General features: G+C 41.1%; 1 protein-coding gene and 1 pseudogene across 1 annotated transcript in view; both read right to left on the bottom strand.

Moving 5' to 3' along the window:
- Positions 1–11,748, bottom strand: part of LOC115542533 (myosin heavy chain, fast skeletal muscle-like) — a 193,577-nt gene that overhangs the window by 52,446 nt on the left and 129,383 nt on the right. The gene's annotated exons all lie outside the window — the stretch shown is intronic.
- Positions 3,466–10,843, bottom strand: LOC115541336 (myosin heavy chain, fast skeletal muscle-like; annotated as a pseudogene).

Raw genomic sequence — 11,748 nt, 5'->3', positions numbered from 1 at the left:
TTCAAAATGATGTAGGTGACTGGAAAATCTGGCTAGAATTGTGTAGTGTGAACTCTAGCCTTAGGTATTCAATCCCAACCCCAAGCTCAAGTTGAACAGGTTAACTCGTTTTAAACTGCAAAGTTTTGCAGTAGTTGTACATTGTGCAATGTATTACCCAAGGTTTATTTCACTCCGTTGAATTTCCTTTCACAACGCCTCTTTCTTATCATCTTTACTGCAGTCATCACCCAAATACACAGATACACAAGGTCATTGTTCCTGTCTGTTTACCATTCCTAGTGTACAATTTTAATAGCTAGATATCTAATTCATATCTGCTTTGGAACTATCTTTGCTATCATTTACCGTCTTGGACAGATGAAAAGCTATTTTGGCATCTATCTATAAATACTTAAGGTTTGCATTGCAGCTGAGAGCAGAGATACCTTTTTAGACTGGTTTTTTGGCATAAGACTATATTGACTGGAACAACATACCAAGGAATAGTGTTGCATATGCTTACATAGATTTTTAAGATTGCATTTCCATTAGTTAGTATTTTCCATTCCATTATTGAGTAATAACCAAATTCATATGAAAATACTTACCTTTACTGAAGATTGAGGATGTTTTAAGGTAATACAGATTACTTGTGAAAATTATGAGGCATATCGCTTCATATAAAAAAAAGATGTGTTTGTGTGTACATTTACATACTTCTATAAACATAGATAGTATAAAGATAGTTTGATTTAGTTATTTTTGCAATATAAGAACACCTCACTAAATTGTATTGCATTTTATATTATGTCAGTACTTTTATGTCTGATCTTTGTAGCAATGAATTTGTTAGCTTGATTGAGTGCTTGACCTCAATGAAATGCAGCAATGGCATATTGCTACCTATTTGGCTGACAGATAAAGATTGAAGTTGCTTCATCACCATGTGTAGCAAGCTAAGTATAATTATAATGTCCAATTTAGTCTCGTAGTTTCAACACAATAATATTAGTCATGGCATTAATAATACTAATATAAATAATATGTTTTGTATAGATATATATGTGTTGGAATAATTCAAAAGTTCACGCTTTAAAGTATGAAGTGTGTGTTTATGTGTCTTGACAGAGCTCTTAATCTCCTTTTCAAATTCATCCGGTGACGAAAGCCAACAGTTTGCATGTCTTGTCTTCCACAGCTACCCATACCAGGGCCACAGCTCTGGCCCAGAGTGCAGCCCCCTCGTGCCTGAACTTGGGCCAGCTCGGCCCATGTGTAAGTGCCGATGACCACTAAATCCATGGTGAGCAACCGGTGAACGCCAGGCACATTCCCTGCTACACACCAGTTATAAATACATGTGGTCTGACTGATTCATGACTTTGAGAGGAGACTGAGAAGCATTATAGGAAAGAAAATACTGTTTAGCTGAGTTGCATAATTATTTGGTATTTGTTGTAGTTTTGCAGTCTCTTCACTGGTCTTCAAACTACGTCACAAAAAGACTCCTGATATGACACTTCCAAAATTGGATCCCCGCCACAGTTAGCCATCCAGGTCGTTGTTACAAAACAACAAAAAAGAGAATACAGATATTATATATTCATATACATGCATACATACGCCAGGGATGGGCAACTTTCATTAAAAAGAGGGCCACAATTTTTCATCATCCCCATCAGAGGGCCACATGCCTGCGCACTACAACTTATCGGATATTACAGAGGCTACAAAAAAATTCTAAATAAGAACGAAATATTTGTATATATGTCTGTATGTTTATTGAACCAACATACGTTAATTTCATATTTTCAATGCAATTTCAACATCTCGATACTCTTGTTAAACGACAGATACAACACTTGTTTTTACATAAATAAGAACAGCCACATAGGTGATTAGTATTTTTTTCACTGCAGAGAGCTCACTTACATCATCATTTAATGATGGCTGCAAACTGCAAATCAGTGGCCCAACATTGAGTGCAACAACTAGCATTAGATTGACTGCATTTTTTTCCCCACTCCACTTCTAGAATTTACAAACATTTCCCACATAAACATGCCCATCCTCACCCAGAGCAGGTAGCCTAAATCAGGCTCTCTCAATGAGATACTTGTGGTTTCGCCTGCTGGCGCACAATCGACTGAAAATCAATGTCAATCTTTGCATATCCAATCCGCATCGGAGGAAAAAGAGTGTAATCCGTGGGATTTTGAGTATTCACACCCAAATCATAAACAGGGAATACGTGGGTTAACACCAGGGATGGAAACTTTTGCATTAGTTGTGCGTTTCTCAAGTACTCCAATGTTTATAAATATATCATGCTGATGAAGAGAAACTTGAAGCAAAATATTTGATTTAATATTAGAGCATAATCATGGAAAAGTACAGGCAGAAAAGTTACCAAGGATACAATCAGTGAGACAATTGGTGATCAATATTCTAATAGGGTGTCATGGTCCGCCCCTGGTTTTCCCATTCACCCGCCTGCCACCCTGATCTCCCCTAATTAACCCAACCACCTTCACCTGTGCTCCCCCTATAACAGTCCTCTCCTTTCACTCAGTCCTTGCCAGATTGTCTCTTGTTTCATTCAGAGCTTTCCGCAACTCCCATTTGACTTTGTCTACTCCACTCTGCCTGTTAACGAACCCTCGCCTGTCTGACCTCGTGCCTACCGTCCAGTCCCTGTCGGTCTGTCTGCTCCTCTGTCCCCGTCTCCTGATCCACCTGCCTGACTTCCTGTTATTGACCCTTCGCCTGCCTGACCTCCCACCCAACGTCGAGTCCCTGTCGGTCTGTCTGCTCTCCAGTTCCCGTCTCCCGATCTGCTCTTCTGCCCTCCCGTTGCCGACTCCTCGCCTACTGACCCACCGACGATTCCCTTGCAATTCCTTTCTAATTTCAAAATTGCACTTTTGAGACTTGAGACAGTTTTGTTTAAAGCACAAGTTTATACTGTCCAATTTACACGTTTGCACTTAAAATCTGTTGTTTAAGATGAAGAGAAAAATGTAATAAGAATAAAGAATAAAGTACATTTGCATTTTGTAACACAGTTGAGCCATTTTTATTATTTAAGAGCAGATTGAATCGAATCGAATCGTCATTAATCGATTCAGAACCTTATGAATAGAAATCAAATCGATTTAGGAAATTGGCTGCGATACCCAGCCCTATTTATGATTGATATTTCCACGACACATGCACATTCCAAAGCATTGCTTTACATTTTCCTTCGCTACATATGCCTGAAAGCATGTAGAATTTGATTACAATTATTTTTATGTTAAACCTTTCGGCCTACATCCAATGACCTATGAGATCCATCTCTATTAAAGATAAACCTGTTTATAGGACTGAGCAAAGGAAGTAAAGCAAAACAAATAACTACACATTACAAGATGGACGGTTGATGGAAAGTTTATTGATTTCCCATTTGAGTCATATTTTATGACTTGTGTGTGCGATGTTTCACGTTTAACGGAATTATTAAGCACTGTCCTTCACCTAAAGAGAAATACAAAACAAATGTAGAATTTGTTTAAAAGGCATTTGTATAAAATAATAATAATAATAATAATAATACATTTAATTTAGAGGCGCCTTTCAAGACACCCAAGGTCACCTTACAGAGCATATAGTCATCATACATTTTTTAAAAAGCAAGACATTGTGGAAAAAAATAAATAAATAAATAAATAAATAAACATAAGAAATAAAATAAAAAAAAATAAAAAATCAAAACAGTGATCAGTTAGACGTGTGCGAGTTTGAACAAGTGAGTTTTGAGTTGTGACTTGAAGGTTGAAATGGTGTCTGACTGTTTTATGTGTGGGGGGAGGGAGTTCCAGAGCCTGGGTGCTGAACAGCTGAATGACCGGGCACCCATTGAAGTGAGTCGTGATGTGGGGATACATAGTAGTCCAGCAGAGGTTGAGCGGAGGGAGCGGGAGGGAGTGTATTCTTGGAGGAGGTCGCAGAGATAACTGGGGGCTAGGTTGTGGAGAGCTTTGTAGGTGAGGAGTAGGGTTTTGTATTGGTTGCGGTAGTGTACTGGGAGCCAGTGAAGTTGAATGAGGACAGGGGTGATGTGGTCAGATGATTTGGTGCGGGTGATGATCCGGGCGGCTGAGTTCTGAATGATCTGCAGTCTGTTGATAAGTTTGGTGGGGAGTCCGGTGAGGAGGGCGTTGCAGTAGTCTATGCGTGATGTGACAAATGAGTGAACTAGGATTTCAGCGCTGGATTGGGTCAGTGATGGGCGGAGTCTGGCGATGAATATGAGTATGATGAATATGAGGACATTTTTAGGACACATGTTTGTGGAATAATAAACACTGTATTTTTACTGTCCAATTACCTTTCCAGAGTCACGGGTCTTAGACCTCAACTTGTTGACCTGAGTCTCAGCGATGTCAGCACGTTCCTCAGCCTCCTCCAGTTCATGTTGAACCTTCCTGCACTTGGAAAGGTAAGAGTTGGCCTGCTCCTCCTGTAGGAACATTTACATTTAGTTTTTAATAAGTACTGAAATTGATGCATAACCGGATTTTGTAACGTAGTTTTTACTTACAGCTTCCTCAGACTGCCTCTTGTAAGCCTTCACCTTCAGTTGCAGCTTATCCACAAGATCCTGGAGTCTGGCACCATTCTTCTTATCCTCCTCAGTCTGATGAACATTTGAAAGTGAAAAATCAAAATCATGTGTCCTTTAGTTATGATCAAAATGCTAATGCATTCGAAACATATTTGGAGATGTAAGTTTGACATACCTGGTAGGTGAGTGACTCTCCTCTCATATTTGCGGACACCTTTTACTGCTTCTGCTCCACGTCTCTGTTCATTATCCACCTCTGACTCCAGATCACGAACCTTTAGAGTAGATTGATTTAATAAATCTTGTCCTTCGATTGGTCTTTTTTGGATACTTTTTTAAATGTATGCTGATTATTATCTTACTCTGGACTCCAGTTTCTGGAGCTGCTTCTTGCCCCCCTTCATGGCCAGGTTCCCAGCCTCATCCAGGCGATGCTGCAGGTCTTTCACTGTGACCTCCAGGTTCTTCTTCATCCTCTCCAGGTGAGAGCTAGTGTCCTGCTCTTTCTTCAGCTCCTCAGCCATCATAGCAGCCTACAAGGTCGAGTAGTATATTCATTAAGAGTTCCATTAAGGTGCAATAACATCATTTACAAACGAGTGTAGACCTACATCAGTGATGGCCTTCTTGGCCTTCTCTTCAGCATTCCTGGCTTCCTGGACGCTGTCATCCACCTCACCCTGGACTTGGACCAAGTCAGTCTCCAGCTTCTTCTTTGAGTTCAACAGGCTTGTGTTCTGAAACAAATTATAATAACATTTCTTTCAAAACATGTACGTTTTCTTGTATTCGAATGATACAATTAGAAGGTTGGTTACCTGAGAGTGCAGCAGTCCAACACGCTCGCTGGCGTCCACCAGCTCTTGCTCAGCCACTTTGCGGCCTCTCTCTGTCTGTTCCAGAGCTGCCCTCAGCCCCTCAATTTCAGCCACCATGAGACCGTTCCTACGGTCCACCATGGCGGCCTGCTCCTTCAGGTCTTCCGCAGCTCTGACGGCATCATCAAGATGCAACTGGGCATCCTAATATTAACAGAAAACACGTATCAGAAAAAATCCCAACAGGATAGCTCGAACTATGCTTTACATGCGCCATGCAATAGTTTGTGTCATACCTTCAGTTGTCCTTGAACATTCCTCAGCTGCTTCTGGGCCTCAGCAGCCTGGCGGTTAGCATGACTCAGCTGGATCTCCATCTCATTCAGGTCTCCTTCCATCTTTTTCTTGATTCTCAGGGCATCATTCCTGCTCCTGACCTCAGAGTCAAGAGTGGCCTGCATGGAGTCAATGACCCTCTGGCTGTTCCTCTTGATCTGCTCCATCTCCTCATCCTTTTCAGCCAGCTTCCTGTCAACCTCACCCTTAATCTGGTTCAGCTCCAGCTGGACACGCAGAATCTTGGATTCTTCATGCTCCAGAGTTCCCTAATGTATAAAATGAAATTAGACACATTTGTGGAAATTGAATTAATTTTTTCAAGTGTTGTTTGCTTATTTAATCATCCTAACCTCAGCTTCCTCAAGGGCTGACTGGATCTCGGTCTTCTCTGTCTCCACTTGCTTCTTGGATTTCTCCAACTCATGGATGCTCTTTCCGGTTTCACCAATTTGTTCAGTCAGATCAGAAATCTCCTCTGCCAAGCAGATTTGTATTTGTTACAAGTCTGTCATGGATATTTATCTGCATTCTAGTACTACTAATGTTAATGACAAATACTCACGTTGGAGGTTTTTGTTTTCACGCTTCATGGTCTCCAGATGATCCAGAGTTTCTTCATAAGAGTTCTTAATCTTCAAAAGCTCAGTGCTGAGAGAACGAGACTCTTTCTGAGTTCCTTCAAGCTCTGCCTGGCCCTCCTCATATTTCTGCTTCCAGTCAGCCAAAACCTATACATTATTTTTGGTTAGCGGTGGTTTAGGACCGGAGGAAGGATCATGGGATGATAATAATACAATTTATTTAAATTAATTAAAACTCACCTTGTCAAAGTTCCTTTGCTTCTTGTCAAGGTTGGCAGCCAGTCCATTGGCCCTCTCCACATCAACCATGAGATCCTCCACCTCACCCTGGAGTCTCTGTTTGGTCTTCTCCAGAGAGGCACACTTTGAGTTCACTGCCTCAATCTGTTCCTCAGCCTCCTGAAGGCGCTGGGCCAGCTTTTTCCTGTTCAAAAATTACCTGGTTGAATTTGTGTACCATCAAATATAATGTCTACCTTAGCTAGTATTAAATATTTGACTCACTTGGACTCCTCCAGCTCCTCAGTGCGCTGGATAGCATCAGTTTCCTACTTGCTCCTCCACTGAGCCACCTCACTGTTGGCCTTGGACATTCCACGCTGCAGCTCAGCTTTGGCCTCCTGCTCCTCCTCAAACTGCTCCCTCAGAAGGTCACAGTCATGACGGGCTGATTGCACACCATGAGCAAGAGCATTCTTGGCCTGCAAAAGGTGAAACACACCATGTCAATTCAAGATCATTTTTTATCTTTGTCCCCTACAATTTTTATGAATAATACTACCATACCTTAACTTCCTCCTCATTTTGCCTCTTCAGCTCCTCAATCTGCTGAGTATAGGCCTGCTTGCCTCTGGTCAGCTGTGAGACAAGAGCTTCCTTCTCCTCAAGCTGACGGCCAAACTCGCCTAGTTGGAGGTGGAATGTTAAATATTGAATACGTTGTTTAAAATCTAGATTCAATTCTTTTCATTAAAGAGTCTCTCCAGGCCTCCATTTAGATTGATTTATGATGAACACAAATGACCATATGCTGAAGCGTATACCATTTTCTGTCAGCAGTCTTGCTCTCTGGGCACTGATGTCATTGATCTGGCGAGCATTCTCATCACTCTTAGCCTTGATTTCACTCAGTTGGTCCTCAAGGGTACGGCAGATCTTCTCCAGATTTCCCTGATCATTAAAAATGTATCAATTTGAACTCAATGTACATTGACTTTTATCTATTTATTTAAAAATAATAATTAACACACTGAAGGATTTAAGGAATAACTTACCTTGGCCTTCGAAACAGCTTCCATGTTGCTGGAGAGGTCATCAATCTCCATCTTGAACTCGCTCTTCTCCTTCTCAAGCTTCTGTTTGACACGCTGGAGGTTGTCAATCTGCTCTCCCAGCTCTGCTACACTGTCAGCCTGCTTCTTACGCAGAGCAGCAGCAGTGGCTTCATGCTGCAGGGTGGACTCCTCAAGGTCACGACGCAGCTTCTGGAATTCAGCCTCACGCTTCTTGTTCATCTCAATCTGAGCAGAAGTGGCTCCACCAGCCTCCTCAAGCCTCTCACTGATCTCTTCAAGTTCCCTGGAGAGATCAGTTCTCTGCTTCTCAACCTTGGCACGAGCAGAACGCTCAGCCTCAATCTCTTCCTCCAGTTCCTCAATACGGGCCTAAATAATACACAAATATTAAGGTCAATATCCAAGTTCATAATTTCAGAACGTTTATATTAAAACAATTAAATTGATTAGTTTTCCCACCTGATGCTCCTTGATCTTTTTCTGAAGCTGAGCACCCAATGACTGCTCATCCTCAATTTTGCTCAGAAGCTGGCTGGTCTCAAAGTCCTTCCTGTGAATAATTAATAAGAAAAATTGTAAACTATATCAAAACAGTCACATGCAGTAAACCCGATTGTTATTGTTAAAAAACAAATTAATTACTTCTTGATTTTCTCGTCAGACTGCTGTTTTTCATTCTCAAGATCCATGACAGTTTCCTGAGCCAGTTTCAGATCACCCTCAAGCTTTCTCTTGGATCTCTCAAGGTCCATACGGAGCTTCTTCTCTTGCTCCAGAGAACCTTCAAGCTGGATGGCAATAATTGAAAAATAATTCAGAACAATCAAATGTAATATTGAATATTCACTCATCTCCATTACTAATATTCATTGAAAGTTTCCATGAGCTTTTCTCACATCATCCACTTGCTGTTCAAGCTTGGTCTTGGCCTTGGTCAGAGTGTTGACTTTGTCTTCCTCTGCCTGCAGGTCATCAAGAGTCTGCTGATGTGACTCTTGGAGGGCTTTCTTCTCCTTTGTCAGCTTAGCAACGCTCTCATCCTGAGAGGCCATCTCCTCAGTCAGGTTCTTCACCTGAAAAAAACAAATTCACGTTTCATAATTTCTCATAAGTAAAATGTAACCTTCCCTTAAACTCTATAACGGATGGACAATGTTGATGGTGATGGTATTGTGGTTAAATCTTAACAAACCTTGTTCTCAGTGGCATGTTTCTCCTTCTCCACTTTGGCCAAGTAAAGCTCCAGGTCATCAATGTCCTTCTTGAGTTCAGAGCATTCATCTTCCAGTTTCCTCTTCTTGGCAGTCAGCTCAGCATTGATTTCCTCCTCATCCTCCAATCTCTCAGTCGTCTCCTTGAGTTTGGCCTCCAGCTGGATCTTACCTTTGATAAGACCTTCACACCTCTCCTCAGCATCATTCAGATTGTCTCCTTCCTGTGTGATATTTATATTGGTAAAACATGTCACATCAAATGTATCTCAATGTTTGCACACATACATTTTACATAATGTTTACTTACAGAAGCCATTTGCATTGCAAGATCATTCTTCTCCTGCACGAGAGAAACCATCTTCTGCTCAAGTTCCTTCTTCTTGGCCAGGGCAGCTGCCAAGTCAGTCTTCATCTTATCATAGTTTTCCTTCATATTGGCAAGCTCCTTCTCGGTTTCAGCACTCTTCAGAAGAGGCTTTATCTTGTAGTACACCTTCATCCATGGCCAGTGTTTGACATTCATGAATGAGCGGATGTTGTACTGAATAGTGTAGATGGCTTCCCTATAGAATAAAATAAACCATCATATCGGGGATGTACTACAAACCCATTGGTGTTTTGACAACAATGTTTAAAAACATACCTCTTCTCCGTCATCTTCACATATTCCTTTCTCATGACATAAACTCTGCCTGCAGCCTGAATCATCCCGACCAGAGCTGCCAGCTTCTCATCTCGCATCTCCTCAAGAGTACCCAGAAGACCAGCTTTGAAGAACACCTTAATGTAACAAGAGACGTTTGTCAGCGTCAAATCCAGTAGAAACCTAGTTTTTGCAGCAATAAACATACCTTGGTGTGTCCAAATTTGTACTCATCATGAGGTACGTCAATGGATCCAAGAAGTTTCTCAGAAGCCTTCTTGTTGTCAATAAACTGACCGTCAGGAATGACACTTGCATTCAGTACTTTGTACCTGAAGAAGATCATTGTAATGTTTTTAACAATGACACAAATATTAAAAGGCATTTATAAAGTTGCCATTGAAAAATCCTTCAGTTAGTACCTCTGCTTGAAGTCAGCATAGAGGATTCTGCTGGGGAAGCCCTTTCTGCAGATTCTGATGCCCTCCAGTACACCGTTACAGCTCAGCTGGTGGATAACCAGGAAGTTCTCCATGAGTCCTGTTTTTTTGGTGAAATTCATGTTTTGAATTATATTAGTTTGGTATAGCAATGCCCATAAAACCTCACTAAAATGTATAACTCAATGCAGACACTATGAACATATACTAGTAGTCACTGTACCTGGAGTCTTTGACTCATTGGGAATCAGACAACGCACAAAGTGAGGATGGGTGCTCCTCAAGTTGGTCATCAGTTTGCCCAAATTCTCCTTTAGATATAAAACAAAATATAAATTGCATAGAACTTGTTTCGGAAAGAACAAATTAGAATTATATATGCATATAATAAGTAAAGTGAAGAATGTTTTTACATTTATTTGTGTGTTTACCCTTACCCTGAACTGTGAAGATACGGTCTGCATGGAGCCACCCTTCTTCTTGCCTCCTTTCTTTGCACCGCCCACCTCTGTTTTTAATTATTGGTTATTAGTTCATTTCATACATATACATTTTTAAGAAACACATTAAATGGCTGGAAATAAATTATTATGATAAGTTATAATAAGTTATTATAATATCACGGACAGAAAAACTACTGGTCCAAAGTGTGAGCCGTACCTTCAACTACAGGTGGGAACAGGACAGGCAGCAGTTTGTTAGAGGACTTCTGGTACAGCTGAACAACAGAGTCATTCAGGGGATCCTTGTTCTTGTCCAGCCAGCCAGTGATGTTGTAGTCCACAGTACCAGCATAGTGCACCAGGGAGAAGTGGGCCTCAGCCTTGCCCTTTCCTGGCTTGGGCTTCTCAAATGCTCTGTTCTTGCCAAGATGCTGGTCATACAGCTTGTTCGTGAAGGTAGCGTCTGAGGCCTTGGGGAACATACACCGGATCTACCATTAGGGCCCACGGCAATGTGCCCAGGGGTCCCAACCATTCCCAGCCAGTGGGGGGGCACCACACGAAAGGCACCACGCCTTATTTAATATAATTTGTGTTTGAAATTGTAAATAATTATACTTGAAGAAAATACTTTTTTTTTTTTTTTTTATGAATGTTTGTACTCTTAAAATAGTTATACATGGTATTATTAAATAGGGTATTCATTTAAAATTCATTATTAAAACGAATGTCATAAGAACAGCAATATAATGATTCTGAACAATATAGTGGCCTAATGTGACAGTTAACCCCCCTCCCATAACCTGTCAATTGAGCCAGTCCACCTATGGTGAAAAAAAAAAACCGCGGTGGTGTGTGTTAAAATAATAATAATAAAAAAGAATATATAGAATTTTTTTTTCCTGATTTTTTTCGGGGAGGGGGGGGGGGGGGGGGCTTCAGACATTTGTGCCCAGGGGCCTATGATTTGTTAATCCGGCCCTGCTCCCAGATGATACCCTCCTTCTTGCACTCCTCTTGCTCCAGGACGAACATGGCGTGGTTGAAGAACTGTTGCAGTTTCTCATTGGTAAAGTTGATGCACAGCTGCTCCATGCTGTTGTACTAGTAGGGGACATTTAATAAACCGACTATTACTTGTTTTCAAGAATTGAATGGTAATGACTAACGTCTCAGAATGAAGGAAATGCTTTCAGAAATGCTGCCACTTATTGAACAACCTACATCAAAAATCTCAAAACCAGCAATGTCCAGCACACCAATGTAGAATTGTCTTGCTTGCTTGGTGTCCAGCATCGTGTTGATACGGATGACCATCCACAAGAACATCCTCTCATAGATAGACTTGGCCAGGGCACTCACTGAGTTGTTGACCTGAAAATATTTT

The sequence above is a fragment of the Gadus morhua genome, chromosome 4 (genome assembly GCF_902167405.1).
Source record: "Gadus morhua chromosome 4, gadMor3.0, whole genome shotgun sequence".
NCBI lineage: Eukaryota > Metazoa > Chordata > Actinopteri > Gadiformes > Gadidae > Gadus > Gadus morhua.
This window is presented reverse-complemented; position numbering and strand designations above follow the sequence as displayed.